Below are 22035 nucleotides of genomic sequence, written 5' to 3'. Positions count from 1 at the left end.
CAGACAGAGTCAGGAATCGAGTGCAAAGGGAGAATGAGAATATTCGTGACTTTGCATACGGTTATCACTCCCTGTGCAGAAGGTGGAAACCTGGCATTGAGGAGGAAGAGGTCATTAAGTTGATCTTGAAGAACATCAACCCACTACTAGCCAGTCAACTCAGAGAAAGAGTCACCACTGTCGATGGACTGGTTCGCCTGGGACAGCAGTTCGAGAAGGACAGAGAATGCCAACAGCAATATGAACAGAGAAAGAAACAGACACCCAGACAGTTACCCAAGCCAGATCATCAACCACAGCCAGAGTCTCCAGCCAAGACCCCTCCCATGTTCTGTTGGAGATGTAGCCAAAAGGGACATTCTTCAGCTACATGTCCAAGACCGTATCAAGTAAACCCTTCCAGAAACCACAAATCACAACAGGCCAACACCCCTAACACCCTTCGCAGGAACGACCATCCTACTCTGGGTGCTTTGACCAGAGCTGAAACCTCAAGAGTCACTGCCTACGCCCCCCCGCCGACATCCCCTTCCTTTCAGTTAATACCACACCAGCTGGTGTTACCCCTGTCCATAGGCCCATGGACAGGAAGAGCCATCCTGGACACCGGGTCATCCTACACACTGCTCAATGAGAAACTGTGGAAGGAGGTTGAAGGTCCAAAATACAACTTGAAGCCGTGGACAGAAGGTCCACTGTATCTGGCTGACGGTGCGGCTAAACGACCACTTGGATGGAGTGAGGTGGAGTTCCGCCTGTGTAACCGCTCCTATATGATTCCTTCGGTTATCCTACAAAACAAGAACCTTGCTTTTCCTGTCGTGTTGGGAATTGATTTCATGTACTTCAGTGGTGTCCAGATTGATATCGCACACAATTGCTACTGGTTTCCAAACAATCCGAGCAAGAAGCATTTCTTCCAATCAGAAGTTACAAAGTTACATGATTGGGGTCTAAATGTGGCAGTCTTCTCTGCCGTTGCTACGGTACCACTAACCCTGGATAATCCTTCTGAGGATCTCCTTTTACAGGCTGTAAGAAGAGCTCAGCTGGAACAGCCAGAGGAGTTAAGGCTGTTGGAACAGCTGCAGAATAATGCTGATGTGTGTACTGTAAAGTTAGGACGCACCGGACTCCTGAAGCACAAAATATTCCTTACACAGGAAATGCCGATCAAGCAAAAGCCATATCGTTTGTCCCCAGCGAAGCTAATCATCCAAAAGGGACTCATTAATGATATGTTGACACAAGATATAATAGAACGTTCCTCCTCTCCCTGGGCTGCTCCTGTTGTCCTCATTCCAAAAAAGACCGGTGGTCTTAGATTTTGTGTGGACTATAGGAAGACCAACAATGTTTCCCAGACTGATGCCTATCCTCTTCCCACCATCCACGAGATCCTGGAGTCATTGTCTGGCGCTGTTGTGTTCACTACCCTTGACCTCAATAGTGGCTATTGGCAGGTTGAGATGGACCAGGAAAGCAAGGACAAGACTGCTTTTGTCTGTGCTGAGGGCTTGTTTTCCTTTAAGGTGATGCCTTTTGGATTAAAGAATGCACCTGCCACTTTCCAAAGACTCATGGAGATTGCGTTAGGTGAGCTCAAAGGGAAGATATGTTTCGTCTACCTGGACGATATAATTATCTACTCCCAGAACAGAGAGCAACACTTTCAAGACCTTCAAGCAGTGTTGGACAAGCTAAGAGAAGCTGGTCTGACAGTGAACATGAAGAAGAGCAACTTCTGCCAAACCTCCCTGAAGTTCCTTGGCCATATTGTGTCTTGTGATGGTATTCATGTGGATCCTGAAAAGACCAAGGCTGTACAAGACTTCCCTGTGCCAACCACACTCAAGGCCCTTCAACGGTTCCTTGGGATGGCTGGATGGTACCATCGGTTTGTGTGGAACTTCTCCCAGGTGGCCGAACCCCTCAACGGGTTGAAGCGAAAAGGAGCGAAATTCCGATGGACGGCAGAGTGCCAGAACTCCTTTGAAACCCTGAAACGACACCTCGTCACCCCTCCCATTTTGGGTCATCCCAACTTTGATTTCCCTTTTGTTGTTTACACTGATGCAAGTGATGTTGGACTTGGTGCTGTCCTAGTCCAACAGACTGGACTTGGTACTGAAGAAGTGCTAGCGTTCGCCAGTCGGACATTGAATGGAGCAGAACGGAACTACTCCACAACCGAGCAAGAGTGCCTTGCAGTTGTCTGGGCTTTGGAAAAGTGGAGGTACTACCTGGAGGGAAGACACTTCACTGTGGTCACTGACCATTCCTCCCTTGTGTGGGTGTTCAAGACCAACAAACCAAGCACCAGGCTCATCAGATGGGCTCTACGGTTGCAAGAGTTCACCTTTGCAGTAGAATACAGGAAAGGAAAATACAACACTGTTCCAGATGCCTTATCCAGAGCTCCTGCTTGTGGTAATGGTGGCCCTCATCTTACATGTGCTACTGTCCTGTCTAGCAGTCGAGACTCACCCAAAACTGACTTTCCCATCTCTGATGAGGTCATTTGGAAAGCCCAACAGGATGATCCCGAAGTACAGGCTTTGTACCAGACTATCCTGGAAGATGAAGAAAAGATGGTCAACCCTACCACAAAGCTGACCATCATTGAAGACAAAGTCTACCGAGTTGTACAACTACCTCACAGAACACTCTACCAAATATACATACCTGAAACTCTACGCCTTCAACTGCTTCAACATTTCCATGAAGACCCATTAGCTGGTCATTTGGGCAGGTTCAAAACCTACAAACGTTTGCAAGCATTACTGTACTGGCCACATCTGAGCATGGATGTGAAATCACATATCCGAAAATGTCAGGTTTGTCAAATGTACAAACCAGAAGGTAGAAAACCTGCTGGCAAGTTGCAGCAAACTGTGGTTACCCGACCTTGGGAAATGTTAGGAGTGGATTTGATGGGTCCATTTCCTAGAAGCTCCAATCAGAATGTGTACATGCTTGTTTTTGTTGATTACTATTCCAAGTGGGTTGAGCTCTTTGCCCTGCGTCAGGCAACAGCGAGGACCGTCTCTAACATCCTTACGAGAGAGATCCTGACTCGCTGGGGAGTGCCTGATTACATTCTGTCTGATCGAGGTTCCCAATTTGTCTCTGATCTCTTTGGAGAGACCTGCCAAAGATGGAACCTGAGACAGAAGTTGACCACAGCCTATCACCCACAGACCAACCTCACTGAGAGAGTAAATCGAACCTTGAAGACCATGGTTGCTTCCTATGTAGGGACCCAGCACAAACACTGGGACAAGCACCTTCACGAGTTTCGATTTGCCCTGAATTCTGCTGTGCAAGAGTCCACTGGAGTCACACCTGCAGAGCTGAACCTAAGTCGTCTCCTCCGAGGACCCTTGGATATGGTGCTACAGCCCCAGCAGCTTACTCCAGACGCTGCTTGCTATGACCAGGTAGTCCATCTCCACGACTTGAGAGCTCTTGTCTCAAGGAACATGATCCAGGCTCGACTCAAGCAGAAGAGAAATTATGATAAGAACAGACGAGACCTGCAGTTCCAGCTTCGTGATCGGGTGTGGCTTCGCTCTCATCCTTACTCGAAAGCTGAACAATTCTTCTCGGCCAAGCTCGCTCCTAAATGGCAAGGACCATATAGGATTGTGGAGCAGGTGGGCCCTTTGAACTACCGAGTGGTGAAAGAGGACACAGGTGAAGATATGCGCGTTGTCCATGTCTCACGCCTTAAGGCCTGTTACCCCTCGGCTGAGGAATTGGAGGAGATGGAGCGCCGCAAGGTCCTGGAGATCTTTGAAGAGGAAAGTAAGGAGACTTTTCTCGGATTCCCAGACCCAGAAGTCTCACGGCTTAATGCCTGTGACCCCTCAGCTGAGGAGCGTGAGCGCCAAAAAGTAATGAATATTTTTGTAGAGGAAAGTGATGAGGAGACCTTTCTCGGTTTCCCCGACCAAGATCTGCCTTCCCGGGCAATGGTCGGCTTTTTCCAGGGGAGGGGGTGTGTGACGGCCCTGAATATTTCTGAACCGTCTCAAGGCTTCTCCTTCTAATAGGGCGCTTCCCCTTTAATTCCCCATTAAATAGCCAGCATCAGCTGCGCAAAAGAGAAGTTGTGATTGAGACCTGAAGGAGGATGTGTACTACCTTCAGTTCATGAAGCTTCGCCATGACGTTTGTTTGGTTGCCTTACAGTGTGTTTTGTGGCCTTAAAGCGAGTTTACCCAGGATTGGATCCACTCTGTGCGCTGTGGACTACAACTCTCCGTTGGTTTTCGTGGCCTTTCCTCCGCTGGAGGGCTGTTGGCGGATTGTCTGACTGACCGACTGACTACAACTTTTTGTATACGGTATTTCCTTTGTTTGGGGGTGATGTATACTGTGATTTATGTAGTTGTGAGGACGTATTATTCTTTGGGTAGTCTTTGATACGCTTTATAGTTGTGTTACAAAATCAGTGTTATTTTGAGGGTATGAAAATACTGGGTTTATGCTACGGACAAGCGTTGCGGGACTAAGGGCACTTGAGCCACGGAACTTATTTACCGGGCTGGACTCTTTTTATGCCCGAGGTACAGGACATTTCTAAATGAACATAAGTGCATTGATTTGTTATATTGTTGTGTGTGGGTGGGTGTGATCATTTATGTTGTGAATACAACCAAGCAAAAGAATACACTTGTTTGAAGTTCTTTCCAAGGTTTTTAGGGGTTTATGAAAAGTATATTTCCATCTTGACTTTTACATAAGTCCTTTGTATTGGTGTGACTTGACGGACCAGATGGGACTCATTCCCTCCCGAACTAAAAGGAGAAACCTATGCTTTCTCTGGTAGGCACTACCTACCTGGCACCCCTATAAATGCCTCAAGTCAAAACCGTTACAACACACTGGGCTCTGTTCACAGCACAAACGCAGATTACCTCATTCTAGCCAATTACATAATTTAGCAGGAATTTGAACACAGCTGCAGCTCCCCCACTCTAAACTCAACACGTGGAGTAGAATATACAGTACAGCCCAAGGACACACATACACCACACACATGCATCACACACATCCCACACACCCAAACACACACTCTCTCAGGTCTGCAAAATACGCATTTTCTCAATAACATGGTGTTAAAAGTCACAAGAAAAATGATTATATCTACAGTATGGTGTCCCTCAACTCTGTCTGGCCTGTCTTTTCCCAACAGCTAAGACACTCAACAACATCTACTTCGCCATGCCAACCATGTGTGTGCCTAAGTGGACAGAGAGACACACAGACGGTCAGTGGGATCCCAACATGACCTGACCAGTCTGTGTCAGCAGCCGCCATTGAGAAGAGAGGAGAGGAGAGTGGGATGAATAGAGGGCTTTCAGCCTTGAACAGCACCTCCATTCACTGGCTGCAGAACTGAATGACTGCATCTTTATGGCAGCCATATTGGATAGGGAGACAGGGACTGTGTGATGCCAGAAGCTTCACAGAGAAGGAGGATGAGGGATAGGCCACTTTTTAATCTCTGTCTGATTGTGGTGTGTGTATCCCTCCTCATCAGTATAAGTGAAGTGAACTCCAGCTGGTCCCCTGGCTAATGACATAACCGGTTTACTGCACTGAGTTCATCAGGCTCTGGCACCACTGGCACAGTCACTCACTGCAGAGACACAACACTGCCAAAGACCTGCCACTACACAGCCCCAGCATCAGCCCCAGCCCTCAGAATGACTGACTACATACCGCATGACTGCCTAGCAGACTGACACTGGGTGGAAATGGGACTGAAGCTCCTGAAAATCTATGCAAGGGAGGCTAGTGCTGGTATGAGCTAGGAAGCTAAAGACTCATTTGAGTGGATGTGGACAGGGATTATGAGCTGGAGGTTGGTCCATGATTAGCTTATGGTTTAGGGATGAGGTTGGGCGATGAAGCCTGGGGCCAGATGGAATGATGAAGGGAACTGTAGGATTAACACTAAGAAGACTATGGCTGATGGGGAAGCTAGACACAGATCTCTCTCTCTCTCTCTCTCTCTCTCTCTCTCTCTCTCTCTCTCTCTCTCTCTCTCTCTCTCTCTCTCTCTCTCTCTCTCTCTCTCTCTCTCTCTCTCTCTCTCTCTCTCTCTCTCTCTCTCTCTCTCTCTCTCTCTCTCTCTCTCTCTCTCTCTCTCTCTCTCTCTCTCTCTCTCTCTCTCTCTCTCTCTCTCTCTCTCTCTCTCTCTCTCTCTCTCTCTCTCTCTCTCTCTCTCTCTCTCTCTCTCTCTCTCTCTCTCTCTCTCATCTCTCTCTCTCTCTCTCTCTCTCTCTCTCTCTCTCTCTCTCTGTCTGTCTGTCTGTCTGTCTGTCCTGTCTGTCTGTTTCAACCACTGTCTCTGCAGAGCTCTAACTTTAACACAGTCTTTCTCTTCTTTCACCTGTGAAAATGAATTAGAATTCTCCTCCACACAGGATTTGCATACATTTCCCAAATTCTAAAACTTGCCTCGCTACTTTTCAAACATTCAAAACTAAATTCATGGAGCTGGAACTGTAATATGAAAACGGGAAGGTTGCCTTTCGGGACTTATTGAACAGGGACCTGATTCCCCAGTAGTGAGACGGGTGTGTGAGAGCCCCGAGCTTGTCTCACATGTGAAGGCACAGTTAGTCACAGATGACCATGTCAGAGGATGACTGCATGTGTCACAAGGTAGCCTTACTCTACAGTATGTGAAGGAATCCATGTCATTGGTCTTACATGTGAGGGAGGAGCCATTGAGAAGAGTCATGTCTGCTAGAGGGGGTCGTGTGTGTGTGTGCATACTCACAGCCTCAGTGTGGATGGGGTGCACAGCGAAGAGGAGCGCGGTGAGGAAGGCCAAACGGGGGTCGTCGAACACGCAACGATCACACGTGTGCATGAGCAGACAGGTCACGGCACAGTGAAGACACACATTGACCACATGGAAATATAGAGGGGTCATTCCACCCAAGAGGATGTTCAATCTGATGGAGCGAGAGAGACAGATAGACAGAGAGTGACAGAGAGAGAGAGACAGAGAGAGAAGATTGTAATCACCATTTTACCATCATAATTAGAGAGAAAATAGACTTATTCAAACTAAAACTGCAGGATATGAAACATTTGCTTCTAATGCATCACAGCCACACTGTCTCGGGAACTGTGACCCTCCCTTACAGTTTCCACCATCACCAATGACTACAGTCCAATTGACCAATCACGGTTGGGGTCAATTCCATTCGACCTCAGTCAATTAAATTCAGGATGGGTATCTAACATGAATTGAATACAATTACATTTATTTTGTTTTCGGTGAGGATATATTCCCTTCCCGTAATTACCCAATTTAAAATGGATAAACCCTGATTATTTTAAACAGAGTATATTGGAATACATATGATCTCCCTCTAAATCAGCTTTTTGATGGCGTAATAAGGGTGATTTAAGCAATTTGGAAATGTAATATAATATATCCCATATCTGTAGATATTAGACTGTTCAAATTACATTTTTCCCACCCACACAAAGTTATAACACAACACTAAAATCTCCATTACACACCCAGGTACTGAAAACCATTAGTTCAGGTTCTATAAAAGCATTTCTCCATGAGATTGTAATTACGCACTCATATATTAAGCGATTTCTCCCCCATCTCAGAGTAGAGAAGAATCCCAACCCCAAGCCTCCATTATGAATTCAATTACAGTATTACACCATCTCTGTAAAACAGCCTGTTTCTCTCATCATTAAACACAGTCTGACTCCTAATGTGAAGAAACCCATACATTTCCAGGATGAAAGACTTGGAGAATCTGAAACAGAACTAAACTAGACAGAAGGGAATCTGAAGAGAATATAAACATGGGTTTTAATGGGGGAAAGACTGTAGAGCTGATTGTCATACATAAGCGATAATGGGGACGTCTCATATAAGCCATTGGCCAATCCATTAAGTGATGATGAAAAGCAGGCTCCACCCCTGTTAAATCATAGATCATGCATGGTGGATGTTGTAGGATGCCCTGGGGAAAGGGTATTAACCCTGAACATGTGTAAGCCAGACCTCTGATGTAATCTGGTTATAGGCCTTCTCAGTGAGTCATGGCAGATGTGCACTCTGATATTAAGACTAATGCATTTCAATTAGAGACCAGGGACTGGACAGTGGACAATTTCCTGACAATGTGAACTGACCACGAAAAACTAGGCCTTTCTTATAGCCTACGACTAGGATCTGGACATTTTCCAGACCACATCACCTGAGCAGGAAAAACTCTAGGCCCACCACTGTATAGATGTCCTATTTGTTTCACCATTGCCTAGCTACAGCATATATAGTCCCTGTATTGGGATACAAGATAGAAGTGCTTAGCCGTGCAGGTAGAGTGGTACACTGGTCAATGCTGAAACAGACAGGTATCCAGCTCCGTAAGGACAAAGTAACTGTCCCCAGGCAGCCTGGCTGTATTGGAGGGGACAGAGGATATGACAGAGGCATCAGCAGGTTATGACGAGTGTCTTTACACTGTTGTACCCAACACTGACAACTCATCTCCTCCCTTCTCTCTGTGCTGTCACTAAGTATTAGACTACAGGCATGAGACAGACAGACATCTAGGAGTAGCTTGTGTATGTGTATTCGTGAGTGAGTGAGCGTACACACTACAGAGAATGCATCTGGCCAGCTTTGGGCTATGTGTAGATTGAGATTCAGCTGCTTGGCAGCAATGTGTGGTTAACCAACTGCAGAACCAGAAGGAGAGCGCTACACAACCAGATGCTCCATCCATCTCCTCAAAGAGAGAAACCCATTAAAAGTATCAGCACATCAGCCTTCCCTCTCCCCCTAACCAGTGCACTAAGGATTCAGCACACACACACACACGCAGCAGCTGACAACATCTCTGTTGTCATAATCAGCATCTCACATCTTCAGCTCTGAATATGCCCTCTTCAAAAGACGATGTTGATATCTACGCTCAACACTGAGGAATGTAGCACTGAGAAAGAAACACTTCTTTGAAATGTATTTTCTGGCTGGCGCATCGTACGGTGTCGGGGAGGAGCAGCTCATGGTTGTCAGATGGTTCAGGCTCTGAGAAGAGGTCAGAGGATACAGCGACAGACTGACGGTGGAGATGATGTCTTACTAAGCAATCAAAGTATTAGAATAGATAAGTCCCATACATAGGATGGTGTGTATGTGTGTGTCCACAGCCCTATACAAAGAAAAAGCACAAAGCTTTACCAGGCAGAGAATGGGTCTATCCAGTGGTTACCTACCGCCTGATGGTTCATATTAGTATTCCAGTCTTTTCCTATCTATTATTTATATTTCAACTGTATTGCCTGCTGAAGAAAACCAAGCACTTTGGGCCCTCACTGATTACATTAAGACCTGCTGGAAAAGTGTATTATTATAACACTTCACTTCACCATTTTATCAATCCTACACGTGTGCTAGATAGAAACAGAGCCTACGGTTTTTTGTAGTTTTCCTATCAACACATCTTTCAACAAGTCTGCTGTAGGTGTTTCATCAATCTGAGGCTATTAATGTTTCTGGTTGACTAATGCTGGCGCCGAGAGCCAGACCCCTCCCGCGTCCCATTGCGCTGCCTGTGACAAGCCCTCTCCAGTGTGTGCTGCCCAGACATTAAATTGACACTGGCTGGAAAAGTTCCCTTGAACGACGACTGTTTGTTTACTTCACGCAACAACATTGAAGCACACATTTCCCGAAATGCGGTTTATCAATGTTCTGCAGCGTAAAACATATCCACCAAAATACACTGAAAGTGAGTGCGCTTTCAGGGATTCCACAGCAAGCAACAAGTGTGTAGGCAAAAACTGTCAACATCTGCCCGGTCCAGCTAACATGCTGTATGTCGAATCTAGCCTATTTGAAAAATGTTTAAGTTGCATTTCTGTAGCATATTCTAAGATCAAGGAGCACAAATAAGATCTGCTTTTCTTGCGAGCGAGCAGCGTTCATCGTACGCTTAAACAAGTTTAGCTAACTGCGCAAGCGGATCGCGGTAGCAATCTGTTTAAAACCCATTAGGCTACATACATGTTTGTTTATGGTAGGTACAGATGTGCGTCGTTCATAAACGCTGGCGATCGACCAAGCTCAACCTAGCTCATAGCAAGAAGAAACCTACCGTTGGCTAGCCTATGACGTCAGCCTATTTCGGAGATCCGATACATGGTATCAATTGTATCGGATCACAGGTTGGATGGCTGACGAGACCAGCGCATTTTTGGACATTGTCACTTAAGCAACATAGTTTCTCATTCCCGCCCGAGACCCAGCTGTTCAAGTTAACTACAGCGACTTTGCTGGGAAGATAACCACAGAGAGCTAGGGGAGAGGGGAGAGGGGAGAGAGCGAACTTACTTGAAGGTGAGGATGCATAACGGTCTGTACGACTTGTGGCTTGTGTTGTCCGCCATCCTCTTGCCCCAAAAGTCGTTGGTGAAGATGTTCTGCAGGCTGGACCCCGGCCGGACGTCGGGGTTATTGCTGATAGCCCACACATCGTCGTGCACGAACTCCCCTTGCAGAGAGTTGCCGTAGCACAGCGCGCACAGAGCCATCAGCACTGCATACCGACCAACTCCTCTCCCCGCTTCTAACGCGACCGACAGGCGGAGCGGGCAAGGAGTCTTCTCTCGTCCGTGCACTGTCATGTCGGCCCTCGCCTCACAACAAGCCGCTTGGGGCTGGGGAAAAGCCGGGGTGAGTGGGGAGCCATATCCGTTCCGCTAGACAGGCAGGTAGCGACTGTGTTGCCTACTGTGGGCTGCGGGGACTGACTATGAAGCAGCCAGCGACAGGAGAAGCCGCCTTTTGACGCATGCGCACGGCGCAGTACGGTCCTCCCCGGAGCTAGAGAGATTCATTAGCACCACCTAGACCGAAAATCAATGGCCGCGCGACATGACCTTTATCTTCAGACGAGGCCAATAATAAACTAATGATTGTCTAGGACGGGCTGGGCGGAGACGCGCTAATAGAGTGACAGAGTGACACGGCGGGGTGCTGTCAGTCTGAGTGGGAGAGACAAGGAATCAAAGACCTTCAACTTGTCTGTCTCTGCCCCCGAGCTCGAGGTCACTGACTCTTACCCAGCCAAGCGGGTTATTATACACGGAATGTACAAAACATTAGGACCACCTGCTCTTTCTATGATATAGACTGACCAGGTGAATCCAGGTGAAAGCTTATTGATGTCACCTGTTAAATCCACTTCAATCAGTGTAGATGAAGGGGAGGAAACAGGTTAAAGAGGGGAATGTGTGCCATTCAGAGGGGAATGGGCAAGACACAAGGTTTAAGTGCCTTTGAATGGGGTATGGAAGTAGGTGCCAGGCACACCGGTTTAAGTGTGTCAAGAACTGCAACACTGCTGGGTTTTTCATGCACAACAGTTTCCACTGTGTATCAAGAATGGTCCACCATCCAAAGGACATCCAGCCAACTTGACACAACTGTTTGAAGCATTGGAGTCAACATGGGCCAGCATCCCTGTGGAACGCTTTTGACACCTTGTAGTCCATGCCCCGATGAATTGATGCTTTTCTGAGGGCAAAAGGGGGTGCAACTCAATATTAGGAAGGTGTTCCTAATGTTTTTTAAGCTCAGTGTAGACACTGGTAATAAACTCATGTTTACAAGAGAGATAATCATAAATCAATGAACCATGATAATGGTTACGATGTGGGATGTTGACCTGACCATAGCAGGTTGTGATGAGTATAATATTTAATATCCATCCACTTCCTTGTAGGCTACTGTACTAGGCCTACTGAAAATCAATCAATTTCCAAAACATCTGCTAGGTCTGCATGTTTAAGCTACACTTTCCAAAAACACCATACATTTAAAAAAAACATTTCAAAGCATTACTTTAATAATTCCTAAACAGGCTGGTGTTGAGTTTGCCCTCAGCAGCAGAATACAGTTATAGTGCCAGCATGGTCAGTGGGAAACGGCTGTTGTGTTGTATGATGATCATCCATCCAGCAGGCCCTGCTACAAGCACACCAGCTGGCCACTGCAACCCCACACACTCCTGCTGCTATCCTCCACAGAAACCTGTACAGTCAAGATGGCTAGTAATGAAGGGCTACATTCATATGCAGAAGGTATAAGTGAAGGAATCATCCAGTCCCAGTACAGAGACTCTCAGATTTTTTATTATTTTTTATATTTTGTTATTTCACCTTTATTTAACCAGGTAAGCCAGTTGAGAACAAGTTCTCATTTACAACTGCGACCTGGCCAAGATAAAGCAAAGCAGTGCGATAAAAACAACAACACAGAGTTACATATGGGGTAAAACAAAACATAAAGTCAAAAATACCACAGAAAATATATATACAGTGTGTGCAAATGTAGCAAGTTATGGAGGTAAGGCAATAAATAGGCCATAGTGCAAAATAATTACAATTGGTATTAACACTGGAATGATAGATGTGCAAGAGATTATGTGCAAATAGAGATACTGGGGTGCAAATTAGCAAAATAAATAACAATATGGGGATGAGGTAGTTGAGTGGGCTAATTTCAGAAGGGCTGTGTACAGGTGCAGTGATCGATAAGGTGCTCTGACAACTGATGCTTAAAGTTAGTGAGGGAGATAAGAGTCTCCAGCTTCAGAGATTTTTGCAGTTCGTTCCAGTCATTGGCAGCAGCGAACTGGAAGGAATGGCGGCCAAAGGAGGTGTTGGCTTTGGGGATGACCAGTGAGATATACGTGCTGGAGCGCATACTACGGGTGGGTGTTGCTATGGTGACCAATGAGCTAAGATAAGGCGGAGGTTTGCCTAGCAGTGATTTATAGATGACCTGGAGCCAGTGGGTTTGGCGACGAATATGTAGTGAGGACCAGCCAACAAGAGCGTACAGGTCACAGTGGTGGGTAGTATATGGGGCTTTGGTGACAAAACGGATGGCACTGTGATAGACTACATCCAATTTGCTGAGTAGAGTGTTGGAGGCTAGTCCAGAGCCAGTGTCAAAACCATCCCCGCTGACACAATATGGCTAGTGGAGAAAAATACATACATGTACTTGACTTCCAACTGATGTAGCACTTAAAAATAGAGAAGAGGTGTGTGTGTGTGTCCGAATATGTCCTTCCAGTTAAACATAGCCCTGGTCCCTCTTGTGGTTAAAACTACTCATTGCAATTCCTGTCCTGCCATGCCTGGCCAAACACCAGTTGACCAGCAGTGCCCATGCCAATGACCCTCTCCATAAAGTTGCAGTGCCAAGGCAGCATCATCACCTGTTGATGGAGAGGAATTACTATCCTTTTACAATGGCCTATTTTTTACCACCATCTGCTGGGAAGGAAATATGTCAACACAATCACATCTAGTATGAATTTAATAATAATATGCCATTTAGCAGACGCTTTTATCCAAAGCGACTTACAGTCATGCGTGCATCCATTTTTGTGTATTTGTTTGGGTTTGGTGTTTAATAATGCTAACAGTGCTTTAGGATGAATGCAACTCACACAGACTGATATATATGAGAAACACAGATGAGGATGGACACACACACATGCACACACACACACACACACACACACACACACACAGTTCCCTTAAATATCCAGAGTGTTCCCACTCACATTAATATATCTGTCAGTTCCAGTCTGACGCCTGAGACGACTTTAGCTCTCAGACAAATGAAGGGTAGAGAATTAGGTCTCTTCGTGCCTTGTGGGGGTGGTGGGCACAGAGTTTGTGTGTGTGTGTCAGTGTGTGTGTGTGTGTGCAGGACAGCGTGTGTATGTAGCCTACTATATGTGTGTGAGGCTGTGAGCAAATCCAGCACCACAACCTTGACAGACTGAGCCAAGGGTAGGATGTTTTTTCTCCTTCTCTGTTTTATAGTTTCTATCACCAGCAGCTGAACAGTGGGAGAAGTAGAGGCTTCAGGACAAGACTGAGCTGTGAGCTAAAAACACAGCTGCACTGGAGGACAAGCACAGAGGGACCAGACTAAATAATGTATTTTCAAGCAGTGTGGAGGACATCCAGAGAACAGCTACCCACATAATACATCAGGTTAGTCAGCTGATCTAATGCATACACAGTATAGGACTGTTACTCAATGAAAATCACTGACGTACCTAACCCATGGTAGACCTTTGCAGAAGCTATAGTGTTTGTTCTTGTGAGGAAATAGTGTGTAAGCATGGTTTGAGTGTGTGCCAGCACCCTGTTTGTTACTAACACTCATTCACTGCAGCAGAGTGTGTGTAACAGTCCTTGGATGTGACAAGTCAGCAGGTACATGAGTGGCGGTGGGAGGAACACAGACTGACAACTATGACCGGCTGCAAGACACTCACGCAACACTCCACCGCGCTAAATTACACAAACACACACAAAATGTGTGTTTGCACTCGTGATGAAAACGCATAGGCTATGTGCTTTAAATCAAATCATGTGCCGAAAACAACAAGTGTAGACTTTATCGTAAATGCTTACTTACGAGCCCTTTCCCAACAACGCAGTTAAAAAGTAAGAAAATAAAAAAAATAGATCAAAAGAAACGAAAATAGTAACACAATAAAATAACAATAACGAGGCTACATACAAGGAGTATCTGCCTTCCCAAGGAAAACTGGTTTGAAAATTTGAACATATAGGCTAGGTCTACTTTATGGCAAATACATTCTGAAAGATCCACCATGCTGCCTTGTTTACGACATGACCGGGTGGCTCAGAACTTGAGAAGAGCGTTCCTCCCTCACCACTTTTACCTGGTCATCTCAAATAATGTCTTACAAGTACTGTAGAAAACCCTCACTCCCCCCTTCCCTGGAGGGCAGCCTGCCCCTTATTGGCCGCCACACACCTCCATCAAACTTAATCAAAAACCCAATAACGACCACCTGGAAAGAGGAGGGACATTCCTATAAAAGGTGCTCACCAGCATTCATTAGGTCTCTTTCCACCAATAAAACCAGTTCAACAGAGTTCAGGCCAGCTACAGCACCTGGTGTCAAAGGAAGGCCAAGAAGATCATTAAGGACCTCAGCCACCCAAGCCACGGACTGTTCACCGGCTACCGTCCGACAGACCGAGACAGTACAGGTGCATCAGTGCCAAGACCGAGAGACTAAAAAAACTGATTTTATTACCAGACTGTTGAACAGCCAACACTAGCTGTCTACCAGGTGATGCACAGTCACGCACACAAAACACACACACACGCAGCCAACGCTGCTGTCCCATGCTATAGAGACATTGAACCACTGGTCACTTCTGTTGATAAAACAAGTTTACTGGAGAACGGAGACCAAGTAGAGACTTTTGGACAAGGTGGATAATTGTATAATATAAGGCAGTTTATTCAGAGGTAAAGATATCTGGAATCGCGTGCACGGACCCGTTCGTCAATCTCGTAGGGAGATATCTGAGAGAGCCCCTAAACATTGTGTGCTGACATTTTATACAATAAAATGAAGTAGGTTGATTCTAGTAGTTCTGATCTTCTGATTGGTCCTGATGAGTTGAGCGAGGTCCCCTCCAGGTTAGTATCACTGTTGCATTGGCTCTGAGTCGGGTTCTCTGTCTTCAGATGTTCAGCCTAAGAGAAGAGGATTTGTGTGTGTGTGTATGTGTGTGTGTGTGTGTGTGTGTGTGTATGTGTGTGTATGTGTGTGTGTGTGTGTGTGTGTGTGTGTGTGTGTGTGTGTATGTGTGTGTGTGTGTGGGGGTGTGTGTGTGTGTGTCCTCAGAGCAAGAACTCGTGAGTTGGAAGAACTGAGAGACCTATGGCGTGGGTGTTGTTCTTAGCCACCTGCTGATAAGGCTGACAAGATAGAAGTCTTTTGTGCATTGTATTAAATACAAAGGCCCAACGCAAAATGGGTCATGCACAAGATTTTAGTCAGACCAAGCTATAACATTATATATTTACTACGACACTTCCCGTTTCACACTGTATGTAAATATTGTATCGGACGTAGCTCATAATATTTATACTATTGTACATTGTATTTTAATTACACTGTTTATACACCACATTTATTTATACACTTGATTCTTGACATACAGTAGCTTACTCATATCTACTGCTGTACATATCATTTCTTAGCTGATCATGTGTAAATTATCCCGGTGTACATGCATATAAATTGCATTTGATTACTGCTACAGGGCTATTTGGGTTAATCCGATTGGTCCTGCTCTTTATCTTATATTTTTATGTATTTTGTTCCACCTTACATTTTAATTGTTTGACATTTTACTGTTACTTCAATAGACTTTCATCTAACTGTTGCTTGCCTTTATTTGAAGTACCTAACCTTGTTCTGTTATAAAGCACATTTTTAATAGGGTATGAATAACATGTTTGACAAACACACTTCAGTTGTACTTTCTACTACTTGAGAATAGCTTTCTGTCACTACAGCCAGTGGGGGATATTAGGGAGGGGGCTATGGCACAGTAGGTGGATGGCAAAGGGTACACGTGGGCACACTCTGATCACTGAACCATGTCCACACCGCCAGGAATCAAACTAGCGTGCAACACCTTCAGACAAACACCTGTGCCCTGAGTCCAGCATGACAGGACCTGGGGAGAAGGAGGGGGTGGGAGTGCCTACTGGGAAAGACATGCTAAAGGGCAAACCAACTCAGGTTGTCAAGCACTCCTCCCCTTACTCTTTCCTCCCCCTCTCTTGCTCTCTAGTCATTGCCAGAGGGATATCCTATGACAGGGATGGGCAACTTTGATGGTGACGGGGGCCACAACAAATCTGAACTCATGAGGGGCCACAGTTGCTCGCAGGGTGTAGAGAATGTTAGTTTTAAAGCAACTGCTGCAATCCTACATATTTTGCCATGGGACAGAAGATTTAGCAATTGTATAACTAATTTCATGCAATTCTGCTCATTTTGCCATGGGGCCGATAGGAAAATGAGTTGTTTTACAGCTAATTTCCTGCAAGTCTACACATTTTGCCATAGGGTGGAGAGATGTTTTCATCGAAATTGCACCTTGTGTATTCTATTCCAAAAGTAAATTGAGACCTGAGTTCCTAAAATTATATAATTATTTTTTGGGTGGAAATTAATTTGAGGGCCTTCAAATGGGATGCGGCCTGTGGGCCGGCAGTTGCCCATCCATGACCTATAAAATGCATTTGATACTGTTGCTGTATCCACATCATCATGAAGGCTGCGCAAGGCCATTTCTTCACCCAGCAGGTAGGCGTTTAGCCTACCAGGTCCTAATCCAGGCACTTGTCATCTCCCGTCTGGATTACTGCAACTCGCTGTTGGCTGGGCTCCCTGCCTGTGCAATTAAACCCCTACAACTCATCCAGAATGCTGCAGCCCGTCTGGTGTTCAACCTTCCCAAGTTCTCTCACGTCACCCCGCTCCTCCGCACACTCCACTGGCTTCCAGTTGAAGCTCGCATCTGCTACAAGACCATGGTGCTGTGAGGGGAACAGCACCTCCGTACCTTCAGGCTCTGATCAGTCCCTACACCCAAACGAGGGCATTGCGTTCATCCACCTCTGGCCTGCTGGCACCCCTACCTCTACGGAAGCACAGTTCCCGCTCAGCCCAGTCAAAACTGTTCGCTGCTCTGGCACCCCAATGGTGGAACAAGCTCCCTCACGACGCCAGGACAGCAGAGTCACTCACCACCTTCCGGAGACACTTGAAACCCCACCTCTTTAAGGAATACCTGGGATAGGATAAAGTAATCCTTCTACCCCCCCTTACCCCAACTACTGTCCCTCAAGCCCTGCATGTTTTTTTCAAAAGTCTCATGGAATGTAGGCCTACATTGAACACAATACATTAGCTGCTACTGTAGGCTGAATGATAGAACAGCTATTTCCATGCTAAAATGTTATGGGATGCATGTTCTCCATTGTTTTTGATGGTATGCCACTCTGGTAGGCCTACATTATGATCAAATAGCCACAGTAACCTACATGGCCACTGTTAAAACTTAAAGCGGGTACAGCCTCAGTGTTCACAGTAAATGTGAGCTGGAAGTTGCACAGAATTTTCACAATGTTCAAGTTTGTGGTCAGCAGACCTGAAATTTGCTCAGTGCTGGAAAAAGTTTGACAGAACATTGCTGCACACCATATATTCACCTATCAGCATTCTGGGAAAATCAAACATCTGCTCTCTGTGGCCTCTCCGACTAAAAAATAATGAAATGGTTTGCCTCTATTTTCCTTAATAGTTTTTTGTTTGTTGTTTAAACGGTGCTAGCATCTGTGAGTGTTCAAGGTAGCGTTCTGGGCGCTAATTTCCTTCAGAATGCATGGTGCACTCATCAACTGCCGCACCGTTCAGCAGGGCTAGGCAGGCCTACATTCTTGTGGATGACAGAGCGTGTCGACCAAAACAGTGCTTATCCCATGGGTAATGATACGGTTACATGTTCTCGAGGCGAGTGTGGGCCTCTCTCTTTCTACAATAGCGTTTCATTTCATTACCTTAGGCTTATAGCTCGGTGGCTGATTGCCACTAAACGAGTCTCCCGGGCAGTTATACAGCATGAGGCGGTATTAAATCTCACAGGTGTACTTGAGGATGAATAGCTCATTAGGAGGAGAGGTGATTATGGTACAGCTACTCAGGTATGAAGAGCTCTGGGATGGAGTCTCCAGACTAAACCTGTTATGGATTTTCCTGCCTGTGAGGTTTCTAATTTCATGCAGCTCACTCCACCCATCACCTGATAGTGCCAGAGAGACTAGGGGATCATAAACTGTCTCCCCTAACTCCCAGTGATGTTTGTTACCAGGCCACTAATAGGGTGCTAGGGGGCAGGACAGCTGACAGTCCTGCCTGCTCAGGTCAGAGCCTCAGTCTCTCCAAGTGGACAAGAGTGAGTGTTGTTGTTATTGAAACTTGTGCATTTACTGTTGGTTGTTACTATTGCTAGTTGTTAATAGTAGTTTATAAACTGGGTGGTTTGAGACCTGAATTCTGATTGGCTGAAAGCCATGGTATATCAGACCGTATACCACGGGTATGACAAAACATTTAGTTTTACTGCTCTAATTACGTTGGTAACCAGTTTATAATAGCAAAAGGCTCCTCGGGGGTTTGTGATATATGGCCAATATACCAAGGCTAATGGCTGTGTCCAGGCACTCCGCGTTGCGTCGTGCATAAGAACAGCCCTTAGCCTTGGTATATTGGCCATATACCACACCTCCCCGGGCCTTATTGCTTAAGTATGCTATGTGTTATACAGTCCTTTGCTGATGTCACCATCTCATTATACAGTCAATTATTATTGCTCTTGTGCTATTACTGATTCAGTCTCATGCTATGTTTATTCAGATATTCATTCACATCTCTTCTCTGTACAGAACCACATCCATCTCATATGTCCTCTGGGAATAAAGTTCTTTAGTGTGTGGAACTCTCTGAGGTTGCCTTATTCCTCTGACTGGGAAAGGTGACAGTGAATCACAGACCAGCCCAACTGGAGAACCGCTCTCTTTAAAAAAACCCTTCTGGGATACAGTAGATGGGGCACAAGGGCAGGGGAGGAGCATGACCCATGATAAGCAATCAGACTCCCTCATTACCAAAGCAAATGCAATTAACTGGTGTGTGAGCAGGGGTTGCAAAGTAGCCAAGACCTCCATTAGGAATCAAATATCCCATTACTAATGCAGCGGTGGAGGGGGAGTAGTCAGCTGGAATGGACTTAAACCAGTGACCCTGTATAGGTACGGTGCGAGGCAGCACACTTCCACCTGTGTCATATAAGTCCACTCCTCTTAGCAGAGGCCAGTTTAATAGGGAGGCTACAATGTTTGTGGATGCTCCCTAAAGTTGAGACCAGTGCCTGGGAAACTAACTCTTTTTTTAAAATTCCCATTCCTCACCACGCGTGGTGGAGTCTGGGGACCTCTGACTCACGTAGGGCAGATAGAGCCACAGTCAGCGCTGTCAGTCTGCATCTCTGTCTCAGCTTCTCTGGCGTGTGGAGAGTCCCTCTGTGCCCTGGACACACACTCACTCACTCGCGCACACAGACAACGCAGGAGCAAGTTCTGTGTGTGTGTTTTGGGTGGCTATAAAAGGGCAAGGAACTACCACGTGACGAAAAATGCACTTCACCTGAGCTTTGCCTACATCAATCCATCCATCCAGGTAAATGGGTCAGTGATTCTGACAGAGGTCCACACTGCAGAGAGTGAGCACAGGCAGTTAGCTGCCCCAGAGAACAAACACACACCACAGTACTCCACTCAATAGTTAGCTGGGGACTTCAGCTCACTTTTAAACTGTCTGTGGAAATTGGTTATTTGGTTGCTGAACTGCAGTGAAGTCTCTCTCTCTCTCTAACTCTGCCCTTGTTTGACCTTCTCATACTCTGCTTTAGTCAGACTATACTATCAGATCTGATTAGCTTTGCCCAGCACTGCAGACAGTGTGACTCATCCAGTGGCGGCTCCTGAAAAAATTCTCAGGGGGGGCAATTTTTCTGATGATTTAGGTAACCTACACACATTTTAAAAAAGATATGTCCAGCAACAACATGAAGACAGGGGCAGCATATAAGTCAATACCAGAAGCATTTATTGACTGATCTCAAAAGTGTTGGCTTACCAGGGTTGGTGGAGCCCTCAGTTTCATCTTTGCCTCGCAAAGCTAACTCAAACACTCCGCAAAACTTCACACACTGGATTAGCCGGCTGAGGATGTGGCGGTTCTTGCTAATGTCGTAGTAAATATATTTGTTATAGTGAATATGGAATATGATATGTTGAGTAAAATGTTGTGCTAAGATCTATTTAGGTCAGGAGCTGGTTATAAGTTCTGTTCCTATCCAATAACAATGGACAAAAGGGTCCTATCTTGTCAGCCTTGTCAGCAGGTGGCCAAGGACAACACCCACGCCATAGGCCTCTCAGTTCTTCCAACTCACGAGTTCTTGCTCTGAGGACACACACACACACACACACACACACACATCATCACTGTTAAACACACACACACACACACACACACACACACACATCATCACTGTTGGCTGTACCTGCACCAAAACACCATTATTGTTCCTTCATAGCTTGTTCTCAATCTTTTCACATTGGGAGCCAATTTGTTTTCAGCACTTTTATTTCCATGACTGATCAAAACTCGTTCTCATGGCTTTCTGATCCCTCTGCAACAGACATATGGTGCGCAATAAAATCACAGTATCGAATCGCAATACGTATAGAATCATGAGACTCGCAATGCTGATGCATATATCTTATCGTGAGGTTCCTGGCAATTCCCAGCCCAAGTTCATTTGCCACAACAAATCTCTTCGCTAGCAAACGCGATGTCTTCTCCAAAACGGCAATGTGTCTCCAGCAATGTTTACTTTTTTGACGTTCTATGGCATCTCCACTTTCCAAGCATATATGACCACATGTAATATTTTGGTAAGTGATGCAAATAGTGAACTATGTAGGGCCAGGATGTAAAATATATGTAGCTGCAGCAATTTCTCTTATCTGATATGGTAAGTAATGGGGCTTAATTTATAGCTCCCTATGAGTTTGACGAACGGGTCCGTGCACGCGATTCCAGATATCTTTACCTCTGAATAAACTGCCTTTATTATACCATATCCACCCTGTCCAAAGTCTCTACTTGGTCTCAGTTCTCCAGTAAACTTGTGATTATCAACACTAACCTCATCGTTGTGGCGGCGGACAGCTAGCATGTATCCCTCATCAAGTTGAGTGGCAATGTTATTTTTCCGTTCGTACCAATTTTTGGAAAATCCTCGGGTGTAGGACTTTCCGCCTTTAGTAGAAACCTGTTGAATTATTAAATTTGGTCTGGGAGGTCCTAATTGTTTCGTTGCCAATTTATCTTCATTTGTTCGCCGACAAAAAGGAACTTCTTTCAAAGACACAATCCGCTCTTTTCTCAGTTACGTTCATGGTTACGTTACGTTACGTATGACGAAAGCGCGTAAGTGCAAGCCCTCAGACACCCATAGAGATTGTATTGAAGG

The 22035-nt window shown here is 45.7% G+C and overlaps 1 pseudogene across 1 annotated transcript in view; it reads right to left on the bottom strand.

Annotated features, from left to right (window-relative positions):
* The window catches only part of LOC311129739 (protein O-mannosyl-transferase TMTC1-like), a 109794-nt pseudogene extending 99108 nt beyond the window's left edge, over positions 1-10686 (bottom strand). Inside the window, exons 1-2 of the transcript XR_014615313.1 lie at positions 10394-10686; positions 6797-6974 (exon numbers count right to left, since the gene is read on the bottom strand). The product of XR_014615313.1 is annotated as a protein O-mannosyl-transferase TMTC1-like (transcript). The remainder of the gene's footprint in view (positions 1-6796; positions 6975-10393) is intronic.
* Between the last annotated feature and the right edge of the window lie 11349 nt (positions 10687-22035).

Source organism: Coregonus lavaretus, assembly GCF_964263955.1.
Source record: "Coregonus lavaretus genome assembly, chromosome: 5".
In the NCBI taxonomy this organism is placed as follows: Eukaryota; Metazoa; Chordata; class Actinopteri; order Salmoniformes; family Salmonidae; genus Coregonus; species Coregonus lavaretus.
Note: the sequence above shows the minus strand (reverse complement) of the source record. Positions and strands in the feature narration are given on the sequence as shown.